Source organism: Protopterus annectens, chromosome 5.part1, assembly GCF_019279795.1.
Source record: "Protopterus annectens isolate FY-2018-M chromosome 5.part1, PAN1.0, whole genome shotgun sequence".
In the NCBI taxonomy this organism is placed as follows: Eukaryota; Metazoa; Chordata; order Ceratodontiformes; family Protopteridae; genus Protopterus; species Protopterus annectens.
The window spans coordinates 791793146-791811232 of NC_056736.1; positions in this window are offsets into that span (position 1 = coordinate 791793146).

An 18087-nucleotide genomic window follows, 5' to 3' on the forward strand; every position below is an offset into this window, starting at 1 on the left:
GTGGTTTTGTAATACATGTATCTTGATGCCTGAAGAAGCAGTTTTTGACCTGTGAATGTTGTACTTGCAAAATAAACATATTTATATAGCTACTCCTGGTTCCAGAGATTTTGTTTTTACATTGTTTAAGTCTGCTGCCTAAGCTCCTGGATTTATACCCAAGGTTTTTTTGTTTTTCAAGTTTCATTTTTGCAGTTAAATACTTAGGTTAACATGAGTCACCTATATCAACTACCTTCTACCAGTAATATACATCTGAGACCAGTTCAGTACATCCAGGATATAATTGAAATCAAACAAAATCCACTACTAATGGACTTGCATTAAATGTCAAAGAGAATTAGGTTGGACCAGACCTTGGGGCTTCTATACAGCAATATAAGGCAAAGTTATTTACTTTGGAGATGAAAATGAGCAATCTAAAGAAGCTACAATGGCAGGACTTTGGTTTTGATGCCTACATTCAGAGAAAAATAGCTCCCCATGGTGTCAGATATTGAAAATGCCAGCATATCGGGATAAGTTTCCCGATTTATTGAACCAATGGCAAGGTTTGAACCTGGCTCTCTCCTTTCAATATATTAAGACTCATGAATTCCCACTTTAAACCTATAGAGAACCAGCTGAAAAGTAAAGTGATACACTTTATGAAGAATTAGTGGAAGCAATTGAAAATAATGTACATAATTTACATTCTGCCTTATGATGCTGGGCAAAATTTCAGCATCCAAGCCGAAATTAATAGAGACTAAAAAATAAAATTTAAATGTGATTTCTGAGACTTTTTGAGTGGTGATGTGCTCACATGGTGAAATCAAAAATGAGTATTAAGTGTCATGTCATGATGAAAAACTAATCTGAGAACCTTAGTCAAGGTACCGGAAGCAACCAATAAAGATTCAACCAATTCTGCAGCAACTAAGTCACCCAAAGCTGTTAATGAACTTCCTAAAGAGCAACAAAATGAAACTACAGACACTTCCTTCCACCCCCTTAAAACTATAGAGACAGTAGTAGATGCAGATATTGTAAATGCCCTAGATCCACTGGATTTTATACTCTTTCATCAAACAAATGCCCAGAATCAACTGAAGTACTTTCCACTACCACTGAAAAGCAAAAGAGAATAGAGTCAATGTGGATAGAAGAGGAGCAAAACAATGGAGGTAAAGTGAACAGGACAGATTAAATAGAACAGAGGAACAATATTGTTTTTAACCTATCTGCCTAGCAGTTAAATGACTTTGAATATACAATTTTAAACAAAGGTCTTACTTTCATACCAGTGGCTAGTATTGATATTTATAAGGTTTTAACTGAACTGAAGTTATACTTAAGAAAATTAAATCTGAAGGTTGCTTATAATCATATGCCTTACACTGCACCTAATGAATATTATAGAAGTAGTACATACATTCCAGTATCTAATAATGTAATATTGGCATTTGAGAAGATGGTGGAGAATGACTTACATGACCTATTCTATTCTGAAAAAAAAAAAATAACGTTTTTTATCATTTATGCAAAGAGAAATATGTGGCTATACAAGCACTTTATAAAAAGTAAAGCATAGCTATTAAACCTGAGATAAAGGTGGAGGAGTTATTGTGTTGAATAAACAACTTTATCTTAATACCATGGTAGCAATGTTAAATTTAGATGAATATTTATGCATCACTATGACAGAGGTTAAAGGAATGCATATGAATGTAAGTGAGCAGATCAGATTTTTACATATGCTCCAACAAGGACTAATTTAAAAAGAATTGTATGATTACCTATACGTTGAGACAGCCATCATCCCAATTATTTATGGGATACCTAAAATACATAAATCTCAGATAGAACCACCATTACGTTTAAAAGTATGCTCTAGGGGATGGGTCACAGAGGCCATCTCCAAGATTCTAGAAGGTCAACTGAAACAAGTGTTTGATACATCCACTACTACAGTTAAGGACAGTTCTGACTTCCTGAAACACTTTTATGACTGGACACAAAAATAATAGTCTGTTGATCTGTTATTTGGTCACTCTTGATGTGGACTCTCTGTTACATGTATCTCTAATAAGGATGGAGTTGATATGGTTACAAAGTATATACTTAGTGGCTCTGTGATGATTGGGGAGAGATGGGCGAAGGCTGCCAGCCTAGTCAAATAGAATTTAATATATAATTCTATCAACTGTATAAATAAATGTAAAATACAGGCTTGTGTTTTTCAATGTAGGAAAACACTGTGAAAAGTGGAACTGCAAAATATGTGACAACATTGCACTCTACTGGCCCAGTGAAGCATGGTGTATCCTTTCATGTTAGAATTTGGCCAGAGGGCAGCTGGATAAAGATTTCATGTCCATTGTTTTAAGGCTGAAGTTTATGACTAGAATTTAGATACGAAAGGTGCTTTATTGCTTTAGTTTCTGTTAGTATATACGTGTGAAATGTCAGTTTCTGTGCAGGTGTTAGATTGCTAAATAATGCAGTTTGTGGCCTGAGAACTCAAACCAGGTGTTAAGATGATGCAATATGAATACTGGGAAAACCCAAGTGTCAAAAATGATGTCATTTTGGGAGTGCCTTAGAGACATGTTTGTTAGTAATGTTTAAATTCTATTTCTCACAAGAGACCTGGAGCATTTTGATCTTGGACATCTAACTTACCAGCACTGCCTATGCTCTTTATGTATGTAAGTAGGACTGTAGCACTGTGTTTCTCTAAGATTAGCTAAAGATTAAAAAGTTAGATTAAGTATTTTTCTGTGTAATCAGATCTTTCCTACAATATTATTTTAAGTTTCTGTGTTATCTGTGAACTCTTAGATATCTCTGTAGTGTAGTAGTTTTGTCTTGTGTTTTAATTATTTATTATTAAATATTTTTAAAACCTTCTACCTGTGGCTGCTTTGTGTAGAGATGAAGCATGCTTTAGAGTACATTATATATTTATACAGTTTACTGCCTAAGCCCTTCCAATAAGCATTAAACTGTATAGTCACATTACCATTGGATATTAATATAGCACAGTAATAATTGGACACCCTTTTAAGGGCTTTTTAGTAGCTGATATTATTAACTGGGTGGTGGCAGTAATTACTACTGTACAGTCTGGGTAAAGGGGCACAGCTGGAGAATCTGTGTCAGCCTTTCCCAGGAGTGTCTGTGAAGTTGTATAACAACAGCTTGCAAGCTTGCAAGCCAAATTGCAGCAAGCTGCCATTTGTCTGAGGCATGTCAGCTCGGACTCAGGTTTCAGTGGGGGGGGGCAGGTAGGGCCATTATAGGTAGGAGGGTTAAGGTGGGATGGGCTAGCTAGAGGAAGGATTGAAAAAGGCTGGGAACAAACCAAATCAGTCTTCTTGATAAAAAAAAAAAAATAGGTAGGCAGGTTAAGGGTCTTCTTGATCCCTACCTGAACAGCTTGTAGCTTTGAGCAACTGATCGGTGGATTTTGAGTGAGTGTTTGAATTAAGTTGGTGATCTTAGTACAAGGTAAAGCCTTCTTTGTTTGTTGATTTAACTGCAGCCTTAAGGGACGTTATCTGTGGTAAGATCAGTTGCTGGGGTTTTTGAAGCCTAGGATATTATGCTAACAGGCAAGTACGCTGTTTGCAGAGAGAAGCTGGGGCAATTTTTGTATTACGTTTGACCTGTAGCAACAGATTGGAATGTTAGTATTTTAATTTTATTTCCAATATGTTTCAAACAGGCTAGTAATTAAGGTTATCTGTGGAATTCTAGTGAGTTTCTGAACACAGTGGGTGATCTTAGAACAAGCCTTCTTTGTTTGTTTGTCAATTGCAGGATTTATGGGAATTATCCATGGTAAGAACATTTTGCTGGTTTGAATCCTAGGATATTATTATACTTAGAGGAAAGTAAGTGGTTTTTGGAAGCTGGAGTGATTGAAGTATAAGTTTTACATGTAATAACAGTTTTTAATTAGGTTTTTTACATTGATGCTAAAAACAGGCTAGTAATTAAGGTTGCTCATTAAGGTATTAAATAAAGCCACAGTAGAGTATCAAGAAAGTTTTAAAGTGTTTTTAATCAGGTCTTTATTGTTTGAGTCGAAGTGCAAGGCAGCTGAGGCATGGCTGAGCCAGGGAGTTGAGGCCTACAGGCAGTCACATGGCTGAGGCTTGTGAACCGAGGCCTGCAGGAAGCCACATGGCCAGGCTCAAGAGCTGAGAGAGCTTGTGACCTGAAGCCTGCAGGAAGCCGCATGGCAGGGCCTGTGAGCTGAGGCCTGCAGGAAGCCGCATGGCAGGGCCTGTGAGCCAAGGCCTGTAGGAAGCCACATGGCAGGGCCTGCGAGCTGTAGCCAGCAGGAAGCCACAGTATACAAAAGCCCATGCTTACATTAACCCTGTGGCAGTATTTGTGGTTTAATTATTAATTTACCTGAATATAACTCATTTCTAAACTGTGGTGGAGAAAGCAGTAGTGGCTGGATTTTGTGGCTAAGTAGTGGAGTTTTATAACCATTTTACTCTTTGCTGGTGTTAAATTCATTAAGGAAGAAGGAAAAGAATGGTATGAGGGTGGGGGGAAGGTACTGGGTCAGTGCACAGAATTTCCTCAGAGAGGTTTGAATAATACATATAAGGGCAAGGCTTCGAATTGTTGGAGATTTAGTATAAGTTTATGTATCAGTCTGGTTTTGGTGAAACACAAACTTATTTAAAGCACATTCCGGTTTATATAAAAAAAAAAAAAAAACTTTTCTAAATGAGCAAATGTTCCATTTAGCAGCTAATTCAAGCTAGGATATTAACTCATGGCAGTAAAGTTTTCTGCAACAGCAGAAAGTATAGTGGTACAATCTTATAAAAAAAAAAACAACATAGGCTAACGTGTATGTTTTTGTGTTTTCAATAATTAGACGGATCCTCAAATGCAAACAAAATGCAGACTATGTTGAGCATAAAAGGCAGAGCATGGTGGGAGGATCTGTTTCACCAGACAGTAGGGTCAGGGCAGGCGCCTCAAGCAGTTAATGTACAACAAGTGGGTAACCTGCCCCCTGACCCTCAAGCAGGATCCAGCTCAGGACCCCAAATGTTAGTCGGAGATAATGGGAAAGAGGATGGTCAGGACAGGAAGGCTGGAAAAGCTCAGAAGCATAAGGATAAGAAGAAACACTTCAAAAAATGCAAGAGGGAAGGTAAGAATTTGCCTATTATTGATCAGAAGTTTTTGCAGTGGTTACAAAGCCAAGGTTTATTAGATGAGGAATTAATGTACTATGAATCTTTGTTTGGCAAACACTGCAAGGTAAATCAAATAAGTTCACAGCATTACAGTACTATGAGGGACATGGTTGGGCTTGACAACAAGCAGACAGCAGAAGACTCGGAGCCAGCTATAACAGTAGGGGTGCCATGGCTAGGGTTGAGTGTCCCCACACTAACAATTCAGTTTTAGACCAAATGGGAGCCTTGTTAGCACAACTCAAAGTTAAACAGGATGATGAAAAATTAAGGCGACAAAGGGACAATGGCCAGACTGTACTGGAAGGGGGGAGGGGAGACTCAGAGTTAGTTAAGTACTGTGGTGCAGTTACGTTAAACTTGCCACTAGGATTTCATTTAAGTGAAAAAGTAAAACAGCAGGTTGCACGTGGAGAATATGTGGACATATTTTCATTGTTGAACAGGGAGGATAAAGAAAAGGAAAGGGATAAGGATGGCAGGGTTGAACATTCAGTAGCCAAAAAAAGGAGGTTACAAGTAAGAAGAACATGGGAAAACTGGGCGATTGGATACTCTATTTATGCTCACACTTTAGGTGATAGGTGTCCTACCAAAGCAAAAGATTTGTGGACGCACTTTAATAGGGTAACCACGATGCGCTTTGCTCAAGGGGGCCACAGATGGTTGAGGTATGATGAGGACTACAGAAGGATGAGGCAGTCATACCCAGAGAGGTCTTGGGCATGGATGGATTTGGGGCTTTTGTGCTGGCTAGATACAAGCGGAGATGCAGCAACAACAGATTTTGGTTTTCCGGTTAATCAAAGTGAGTATAACACTTATAAGTTTGGTTTAACAACAGACAACCAATAGGACAGAACAGACGGGGGTGCTGGGAAGTGTTATCAGTACAACTTCGGCCAGTGTTGGAATCAGCTTCAATGTAGATTTAGACATTAATGCATGGCTTGTGGTAAGGTAAACCACCCAGCCAAGGCTTGTTTTCATCTCTCAAGTCCCCAGAACAAAAGTTTTTACTCAACCCCCTTTAAAGAGTATGCAGTAAAAGGGGACGTTTTAAGGGAATGCCTCAAAGTGTATCCAGATAGAGAAGCAGTAGCATGGCTAGAAGAGGGGTTCACCAAGGGCTTCAGGATACCAGGAAAAGGTAGGAAGCAAGGGGGTAAGGTTAAGAACTTGAAGTCAGCAGAAGAGCATCCGGACATAGTTAGAGCAAAGATAAATAAGGAATTGGAAGCGGGCAGACTGGCAGGCCCATTTCCATGCACACCAAGAAGTGAATTTAAGGTTTCTCCTATTGGCATAGTACCCAAAAAGAAGTTAGGTGAATTTTCACCTATCCTATCCACAGGGGAATTTGGTAAATGATTACATAAATGGTATAGGGACATCAGTGCATTATGCTTCATTTGATGAAGTGGTTAAGAAAGTCAAGGAGAAGGGAAGAGGGGCCCTTATGGCAAAAGCTGACATAGAGTCCACTTTCAGACTATTACCCATTGCTTCTAAAGACCAAGGGTGGTTAGGTTTGGGTATTTGAAGGCCAATATTACATGGATAAATGCATGTCTATGGGTTGTTCAATAGCATGTGCCACTTTTGAAAAATTCAGTTCCTTTCTACACTGGTTGGTGGCACAGCGGGTAGGGGAAGACAGGGTTGTTCATTACTTGGATGACTTTCTATTCATTGGGAAGGAGGACATAGGGGAATGTCAACAAGCATTGGATACATTTCAACAGATTTGCAAGGAGTTAGGGGTGCCATTAGCGATGGATAAATAGAGATTGATAGCTTGAATGATCAGTGCAGGCTTCCTATTGACAAGGTGCAAAAGTTGCAGCTAGTCTTAAGTCAAGTGCTAATGCAGAATAAGATAACCCTTAAACAGTTACAAGAATTAGTAGGGTTAATGAATTTTGCATGCAAAGTGATTCCTGTGGGGCGCTCATTTATGAGGCGCTTAGCTGCTAAGGGGTCAGGCTGCACAAAGCCACACCACCAAATTAGGATCACACAGGGTATGAAGGAGGATCTAGGTGTGTGGTGGAGTTTTTTATCAGACTACAATGGGATAGCAATTTGGCAGGAGAGAGACAATCTACCTCCTGCTCAGTTGTTTACAGATGCAGAGGGGAGAATTGGCTTTGGGGGTTATTTTCAAGATCAGTGGTTCAGCGTGGCCTTTCCGACTTGAGTGAAAAACAGGGTAGACATTTCAATCACAGAGATGGAATGTTTACCAGTAGTGGTGGCACTGGAAATTTGTAGAGTACAAATGAAAGACAGAGTGGTTTGGTTGCTTTTTGACAACAATAGTGTAGTGCATATAGTCAATAATCAGCTGGGGGGAAAAGGGGTGTTAGGCAGGATGATGAGATATTTTACATTTAAGTGCTTGACATTTAATGTGACAGTTAAAGCACAACACATTCCAGGCATCGATAACTCATTGGCAGATTCCCTTTCTCATTTGCAGTGGCCCCATTTCCGGTCACTGGTCCCAAGGATAAGTCCTTCTCTGACACCAGTGCCAGTTCAGTTATGGGCCTTATGGACAGACGAGAATGGTTGCTAATGTGTAATTCTCTCAGTGGAAGAACAAGGGTAAGATACATTAAATGTATACAGCAATTCTTGCAAACCAGAATAGCCAGAGGCTGGGAATCCATTTGGCCTATTCCACCTCACCAAATCAGGTCTTACATCATGGTAATGAAAGAAAAAGGTTGGAGTCTGGGCAGAGCAAGAAGCACATTGTCAGCCTTGAATTGGTTTCATCAGGCTTTGGGTTTGAAGGATGTAGCTAACACTTTCCAAGTATGGGCAATGTTTAGAGGCTGGGGAAGACAAACACCCAAGAGGCTTGATAAGAGATACCCCATAGGTCCAGCTGTATTAAGCAAACTATGGATTGCTGTTTCAGAGGTTTATTTCTCTTCTTATGAGGTATCATTATTTAAAGCTGTCTTTTTGCTGGCCATTTGTGGGGTGTTTAGATGGTCTGAAATTGTCCAACCGAGCAAGAAAAGCCAGGGGACAGTATTGCCTTTAGCACATGTACAATATGCTGGGTGACAACACTTGGATTTATGTGGCGAAATCCAAAACTGATCAAGAAGGCAGAGGTCATTGGGTAAGAGTAGTTTCCCCAGAGGGATTAGAATGGAATGTGACTAAAGTGATACTGGAGTACCGGAGTTATAGGGGCATGTTAGGTGGTCCATTTTTCTGCCATCAGCAAGGTGAACCACTTACACATTATCAGGTGAGAGCAGTTTTAAAGCAGGCAGTTAAGTTGATTGGCTTGTACACAAGTAGGTATACATTGCATTCTTTTCGGATTGGTGCAGCCTTATATGCACATGCAATAGGGGCTATACAGGCTGACATTATGAGGATGGGTAGGTGGAAATTCAATGCTTATAAAAGCTATGTAAGGTGTAAACAACTCTAACTTTTGTTCAAGGCATTTCAGCAGACACATCATCAGAACAGTAATACATCTGGATAGTTGGCCATTTTTTTGTTTGGAGACTCCACCTCTGGGTGCAGAGCAGGCTGGGCTTATCCTTCCAAAGAGAATGAGCTTCAGGCAAAACAGTTTGGTATGGGGTGTCAGGAATGCAGTGGCATCAGCTTAGTACAGTAATGCAACAAGCAGCGAGAAGTGGTAAACCTCCTACAGCCGTGTTACACCTAGGGGGCAATGATATTGGTCAACAACCAATAAAAGATTTAATTGGTTCAATGGTACGAGAGATTAATTGCATACATGAATGCTGGCCACAAGCCATTATTTGTTGGTCAGAAGTGGTACAGAGATAACAATGGAATTAGGTCCATGAAAGCTGTGGAAAGAATGCGACGGAGAATTAATAGTTCTATGGATAAGATTTTAATGGCCATTAAGGGGTTGTACATTCCCCACCCTGGCATTCAGATCTGGTGGCTGGATAAGTATGAGAAGGATGGGGTTCATTTATCGGAAGAAGGTTCACAGGTCCTTTATAAGGAATTACAGGCAGGTCTAGCCCTGAAGGGCATTCACCTAGAGTAGAGTGAGATGTGCTGGCGGAAGGGAGGAACATTCCTCCCTTATGTGACAGAAGGCAGGAAAGGTAAGGGAGGCCAAGGTAAGTGGGGGGGGAGGTCACATGACTCTTCAGCTGGACCTTCCGCAGGCCAGACAGCCCCAAGGGATTGTTGCCAGGGGACTTATCAGCCCAGCAATGGCCCCTTGGCAGATTGTAAGGCGGCCCAGAAGAATTGTGATGAACTGTGAAAAAGTTTTTATGAGATGGGTATGATGCATAAGAAGGGACGGATATCGACAGTGCTGTCTGTTGCCCTGTAGGTTTAGGGGAATGCTATGAAAGAAATAAATGGCCTCCCTGATATTCCTGCCTTGCACACATCTCATAATAATTGGCTTCTATTAGAGAAAAGGTCATTGACAGTGATTGGCAATAAACACATGGCTGCGGCCATTTAATCCATCTGAAGTCTCTGTGTTATTATTAGTATTTACCTTCTGGTTACCTTGACCTGTTAAACATGGAATCTTGAGGCATATGCTTACAATGATGCAATGGAATGACATTGTGCTGAGCTGGTTCTGTATATATAGCTCAATACTTGATGTGAATCATTAATGGAAATATGAACAATGTGTTGAATTTGCTGAGCTGGTTCTGCATAAAGCGCAATGCTGGATATGGATCATTAAAGAAATGCTGAACAATGTGATGAGTGCTTAAAGTAGCATATAAGGTTATTCCGTAAGCATCAATGGTAAGGTATTGGTTAAGTAGGTTATGAATTTAGATTTTTGTAAAGACAGGTAGAGCTGTACCAATCTCAGACAAATACCTATCTCAAAGTGTGTGTGTGTTGTGTCAGCTACTTGGGTAGGGACACGAAGCGCTGGTTAGACAGAGAGGGTACTGGAGGTTCTAGCTTGCCCAGTTAGGCTGAGACCTGGACCCTATAGCTGTGACAGTGGGGAGTCTTATTGGGGACCTGGTGAGCAAGGGAGCAGCCAGCCCCAGACTGACTGTGATCTCTGTGTGCACTTAAGGGAAATTGTACTTTACTGTGTGTGTTAATTATCCTTTCCTCTTCAAGGAGACAACCTCCCTGGTGTTAGTGGTGAGGATTGAGGCTCCTTGATTGCTGGGCCAGGGCATGGTCATCACAGGCTCATCTATAAATCATTTGAATGTTGAACAAGGTATTTTTATTTCACGAAAATGTAAGCAGGAAAATGGTGTTGCCATGGGTACTCCCATGGCAAACATGCATGCTAACATAGTTATAAATTACTTTGAGACTAAAGATTTGCTATCTCCTCAGGAAAATATAATATACTTTGATAAAGTGGTGTTTTATAAAAGATTCGTGGATGACCTGTTTCCATCATTATGGGACAGTCTGTTACATGAACTGGATGATTTTATTTCATACATTCACACAATCCTTCCTAAGATTTAAGAAAACTGTGCGTTATACCCAAATAGACTTTTTAAATATTACACTGAAGAAAAATACAAAGGATGGTTTGGAAACCACATTATATAAAAAAGTGGTGAAAAAATGTCCATACCTAGCTAGGGATAGTATGCACCCTCACTTAATGTTTGATAATTGTGTTAAAAGTCAGATGACATGTGTGTAGATTAGATACACGGGATGCAGCTATGAAAGTACATTTAGAACAAATGGAAACAGATTTTTGTAAAAGAGGTTACAACAAGAATATGGTGCAGCACACAAAAGATAAAATATTGCTTGAAAGACATATATCCTTTCAACTTATTTTTTCAAATGCTCGTCAGGGAGAAACAACTACAGCTAGAAAAGCATCATCTAAGGACATTCATTGTAGATATATTATAATATATGATAGAAAGGCAATAAATATTAAATAGATTGTTAAAAAAATATTGGCCAATGCTTTTTCAAGTCCCAGAACTAAAACAAATTTATGAAGCCGGCCCTGCATTTAGTTATAAAAGAGACACCACCTTAAAAAACAAACTATGTTACAAAGAACAAGTGAAAGTCATAGGACACAGACATAGAGGAAAAGGAACCTGCATGTGTGATAAATGTAGTTTTTGTAAATATAGTCATACGGAAAAAAACTTTATTCATCCACTAACAGGTAAACCCTTTTTTGTACAAGTATATGGTGACTGTAACACCAGGGATATAGTATATATGGCTAAATGTTGCAGGTGTCTTGCTTTTTCGATAGGTAAAACCAATCAGAGATTAAAAGACAGAATATGTAGTTGTATAGCAGAAAGAAAAAGGCAGAAGATAAGTAATGCCCTCGACAGACATATTTTGGTACAGATAAAAATCATTCATTTTTTTTTATTTTATATATAGTTCTAACTTACATAAAAGGAGGGAACAGAAAGAATATAACTGAAATAAAGGAAGCCAAGTAGATTTTATGTTTTAAGGCTCAGTCCCCACTGGGGTTAAATGATGCATTTAGTATAAAACTGATTTTAAAGGATTTTCCTGATAAGATTAACTAAATTAGTGGATGTAGCTTTTATATATCATCATATATTTTTAGATTTTTGTATGCTTAAGTACACATATTTTAATGTATGCTATTTGTTAAATTCATCTTTTTAATTAGGTAATGGCTTAATTAATTGTTTGTTTTCCAACTGGTACTTACTTGGTTTTGTAACACATGCATCTTGAGGCCTGAAGAAGCAGTTTTTGATCTGCAAAAGTTGTACTTGTGAAATAAACATATTTATATGGCTACACATGGTTCCACATTTTTTGTTTTTACATTGTTTAAAAAAGAGGTTAACACAAATAAAAGACAATGCATGTAAATTGTTTATAATAATCATTCTATGTTACTAATATGCTATTATATATTATTATTAATGTGACTAATTATTTAAATTCAGTTCTGACTACAAGACTGTACATGTTGAATAGTATAGCAGACACATAATATTTCAAACAAATAATCTTCTCTAAAAAAAACAATCTTTGTCTATGTGTTAGGACTTGCATATACAATTATCTTTTAAAATGTGTCTCTTCTATCTATAAATAGGATGTCATATTCACTAGAACAGGCTATGAAATATAAAATAGTAAAAGAGTAACTGTGATGTGTAAAATAACTAATAATATATTCCCAGAATTATATTTGTTTGTTTGTGTCTTTCGGCTTTTCCCGGTTAGGGGTCGTCACAGTGGAACTCTGGTCCGCTAATGATTGGCATTAGATTTTTACGTGCTGACTTGCCGGGCCTAACGCACAACCTTCAACGAAGGAATGCCCATTCACGCATGTCACCAGACAGAAGACGCTCTAACTGAGAATCGAACGGGCAACATCTAACTGTGAGGTGACAATGCTACCGCAGCACCACCACTGCAGTCTCTCCCAGAATTATATTTGTACTTAGGGATAATATATGGTTGGCAACATACCCACTACAGTCTTTTTAAGAGACACATGAATTCCAGGCTTGTCAAACTGACTGTGCAATTTTGTCTTGTGGAAAACATGCTATTACTTTCATATTAGTCTCTCCTTTACTATGCATCAGACTTTCAATTAACTTTTAGAGTATGAGCGTATTTCAGCTCCTCAATTGTACTATAAAATGTATTATATAACTAAAATAGAGAAGTACAGGTTTTACAAGTGTTAAAATAGTCATTGTGAGGTAAATGGAATAGAGAGTACAAGTTAATTAACACCTTCTTACTATTTTGCACTTAATTTCTGTGTTAAAATCAAACATAAAATAACATTGTATCCAGTATTTCTTATACACACACACACACACACACACACACACACACACACACACACACACACACACACACACACACACAGAGGAAAAATAACTCTGTATAAATTGTCTCCTGAGAGAAAAGGGTGGGAAAGAAACATCCTATTAGAATCTGCTCTGTGAGAAGGAAATACCACTGTCAGTAAACAACTTTCATGCATGTTACACTAAGAAAGAAGACTGTATAAGTGGTTAAACCCAACCTGCTCCCTGCTGTTTAAGAACCTATGCTGTAACACTTCTCCGTATCATTTTATTTTTGTTATAGCTATTTGGTACACTCTCTCTCTCTTTTTTGTATATCTATCATGGCAGGGGAGGGGAGAACAAAAGAATAACTGACAGGTATTAAAGTGAAACTCCAGTGTTAGAACAGAGATATTGTCTTCACTACTGTATTTCTACTCTCCTGACACCAAACGACACAGATAAGACTATATAAGCAAAAAACAAAAAAAGAAAGGAAAAGTAGAAAAAAAAACAGCTTCATACACACTGCATATACCCACTATTTTATCACTATATTAGCAAAGAAGCACTCATAAACAGCATAACAGTCTGATCCAAATTTCATACATAACAACACCTCACATATTCCAATCAACCATGAAATGTGAATTAAGAGTTAAAAGTTAAAAACACCATAAACATTCAGTCCATTCACAACACACTTATTTAATGTACCGTGAGCAAATTGCTATTATGTTATGTTATCATGATCTATCACTTTAGGATTTATGTGGCACGTATATGAAGAAAGGAAACCAGGAAATATATGTAAAGAAAGCTTGTTATTAGTTAAAGAGTTTATTTCTTAATACTTATTAAACTAAGGCATATGTTTAACATGGAAAACAAAATATAGAAAATTAGCTTAGCAATTCTTATAGGAAAAGAAAAAGTGACATTTATTTACCTTATAGAGAAGTGAATCCTTGTTTCCTTCCATGCCTTGTTGCAGTTATTGACTGACCATTGCTATGTATTACTTTGTTGACACAGTGAACATGTGCCAAATGTATGGCCATTTTATGATGCAGGAAGATAAGATTATTTGGAAAGGAAGAATAAATGGAACAAGATGGACAAGAGGAAGTCTGTATGCCCCAAATATGAATATAGAGGATGTTTACAGCAGGTTCTTTCAAGAATGGAATCAAATAAAAAGAGGTAAATAATTCACTGGCTGGGACTTCAATGTCACATTAATATCAAGAAAGACAGAATTTTTGGCTAATGAGCATACTGTATAAAGATGAAAAGAGACTTGGAAAGGAACATGAAAGAAAGAGAGTGGAAGAACATACGGTGGGAAAGACACTGTGAAAAATGGGAATACACATTTACCAGACAATGCTTGATTCAAGCCAGTAGTTTGGACAGTATAACTGGGAAAGAGGAAACTAAAAATGGTGGGAGAGATAGATCATGATTATGATTATTCCGGAGAATATTGAGATGGCCAAACAGTATAGTTGTTGATTTTTTTTTTACATTTTAATACAAACTGCATGTCAAAAAGCTAATTCACTAGGAAGACAAAGTCCTGCAGCTTTTCATTTAATTTGTGGTATGACTTATCTATGTGTAATATGATGATATCATCTGTGTAAAGTGTACAGTTTACGGTTGGCATATAAAAGCTAGGTTATTAACGATTGTAGAAAAGAAACCAAGCTTATGCATTGAGGCACTCCTGCTGAAAAGTTTTTGCTGCAGGATACATTCGGTACATGTGTGACAGTGAAAGTTCTGTTGTAAAGTGAAACAGCGTAGTGCACTGTCACGTAGGGCAAATTGGCTAGTGTTTTATTTATTTATTTATTTTGTTTTGATAACCTGGTTAGTGGGCTAGCCAACAGATCCTTTTCAGCCACAACCCATGCCCAATAGAAACCAATAATATATGTGAGATTAAGACATATACATTACTGTACAATATTAATATACAGTAAAAGCAAAATAATTAGACATGAATACATTATTTACTGATGTAGTTGTATGTACAGCTAATAGTTTGAACACTAGATCAGTTAAGCAGTTAACAGAAGATCCAAACCCCTGTCCACCACCAAGAACCAACAATGATATTATTCCACAAAATATTTCCTTATTGAACACTTTAGACCCTATTGCAGAAATTCATCAGAATAGATACATAATCTCATCCACCTTTTATATAGCAAGCAATCCCTTCCCACATGATGTAAAACAAATCCTGTGATCATAACCTGCCTTAAGTATAGGCCAGCTAGGCAGTCACCTAGGGCACCGCTCTATAAGGGTTGCTTTTCTGGGATTTATTTGTTTATTTTTTTTGTATTAAACAAATGTTTTCTTTAAACTATATTGCATGAGTACAGGCAAAACTGAAGAGTAAGACAAACTGTGAGAAAAGGAAGAAAAAAGTAATCTGGATGGTGTGGGTAGACCCAGCTGGGAGCATCGGGTGGTGTGATGTGGTGGGACGCTGTAGAACCTTTTTGCCTAGAGCATCAGTTGACAAAGGGACGGCCCTGCCTCTGACTAAATTACAATCAGTTTCAGAATGCCATTAAAACATTGCTAAGCTTCACAATAACATTTTAAAATAAATTGTCAATGCTCTTTTGTTTAATACATCTGCAGTGGATGTATTTTCATGAAGTCCTTAGGCTACGGCTGTGTTGAGTTTTATCTGCCAATATAATTCTCTTAGTACTAGCCTATTTTCTTAGCATCCACCCCTCAGAGACCTTTCAACTTTTAACAAAATGAAAAACTTTGATTTAACAAACTCCCTACATTGCAAGGTCAGATGCAAAAGTATCATTGTTGTTGTTGTTGTTGATCGAGTACAGATACTCAATAAATTCTTCTTACATTTAATAATACTATATTTAATGTATAATTACATCTGTCACTCTTCCCAATATAAAACAAAAGACAAAAGTAACATTTTGCTAGAGCCCCACCTTTGATTTAAAAATTGTATCTTTCTGTAAACTGGATAGTTTCATCTTCACCAAGTAAATTTAATGACTGACCCTCATGGGCATATGTACAATAGTTGCAACAACCAGACCTCTACCTTAGCTGTAGTTTCCAATTTCCTTGTATTGCTTGCTAATACATTCCTAATATTCCTGTCATTCTTAAACACAAAACAGTTTTCTCTTATCCACTTTTTCCAACAAATCTGTTGTGTCCTACATCTACTGACAATTTTTCTTTAAGTGTCCAGTCACTGTTATATATTAGGGTCATTACAGGTCTTACTGATGTCTATTCATCACACTGTTTTATGAATGTTGTTATTAATCAGAATACATGAAAATCTTAAATGTCTTTCTGCTAGTACATATGTGCTTACTTGATCCAACAGCATCTGCAGATATTCCCTGTTGCATACCATTTGTATAAACCATAGTTTCTCCATATTTGTTTTCATCACTTATTAGTCTACTGAGACTAACCAGTTGATTCCTGTCCATGTTTCTTTTTATGTCTAAATGGATTGGATGGTGGTTGTGGAAATGGTGTTAGTTGTTCTAAATAGTTAAGATTTTCTAAATATTTATAAAATTTTTTCAGCTTATAAGCTGTCCAGTCTATACCATGAAAATATTGTCACAGTATCGAAGGTATAGCTTTACATTATCCACATGGGTTGTATGGAAGATGTAGTACTTTTCCCAATAGCAAAGCACCAGGCTAGCAAACACCAGTGCACATGCTGCTCCCATTGCTACACCTGCCACCTGACAAAATAATTACAAAGAAATTGCTTTTTTATATTTTTGTTTGTTCCATCAAATTAAATATAATATTAGTCTCATGTGTGTTTAGGGTTTCAAATGTATTAACACATTCAGAAAACATTGTATAAATATATTTCCCATGGGATTGATGTAGCTATTTTATAACAGCAGTAACCAACAATGTGCCTAGTAAATACGTGGCTTCAAGAATTTTGTCTGAAAAATGTCACACGTCTTTCAGGTGCTATAGGAACATAGCATAAATCAGCTTTAATTTCTTGTCTATAAAAATGGTCAGGTGTTCATTGTTTGATCCCCTTGCAGCTATCATCTTCTTTTGGCTGTTCCCATTAGGGGACGCCACAGCAGATCACCTGTTTCCATTTCTTCCTGTCCTCTGCATCTTGCTCTGTCACACCAACCACCTGCATGTCCTCTCTCACCACATCCATAAACCTTATCTTAGGCCTTCCTCTTTTCCTGTTACCTGGTAGCTTCATCTTTAGCATCTTTTTCCCAATATACTCAGCATCCCTCCTCAGCACATGTCCAAACTAATGTAATCTTGCCTCTCTGGCTTTGTCTCCAAACCTTCCAAACCCGGCTGACCCTCTAATATACATATTCCTAATCCTGTCCACCCTCATCACACCCAGTGCAAATCTTAACATCTTTAACTCTGCCACATCCAGCTCAAACTCCTGCCTTTTTGTCAATGCCACTGTCTCCAACCCATATAACATAGCTGGTCTCACTACCCTCTTGTAGACCTTCCCTTTCACTCTTACAGGTACTCATCTGTCACAAATCACTCCTGACACTTTTCTCCACCCACTCCATCCTGCCTGTACTCTCTTCTTTACCTCTCTTCCACACACACTGTTACTCTGAACTATTGACCCCAAGTATTTAAACTCATCCGCCTTCGCCACCTCTACTCCTTGCATCCTCAGCATTCTTCTATCCTCCCCCTCATTCACACACATATATTCTGTCTTAGTCCTGCTGACCTTCATTCCTCTTCTCTCTAGAGCATATCTCCATCTCTCCAGGGTCTCCTCCACCTGTTCTCTACTCTCACTACAGTTCACAATGTCATCTGAAAACATCATAGTTCATGAGGACTCCTGTCTGATCTCGTCTGTCAACTTGTCCATCACCATTGCAAATAAGAAAGGGCTCAGAGCTGATCCTTGATGTAACCCCACCTCCACCTTAAACGCATCTGTCACTCCCACTGCAGATCTCACCGTTGTCACACTACCCTCGTACATATCCTGTACC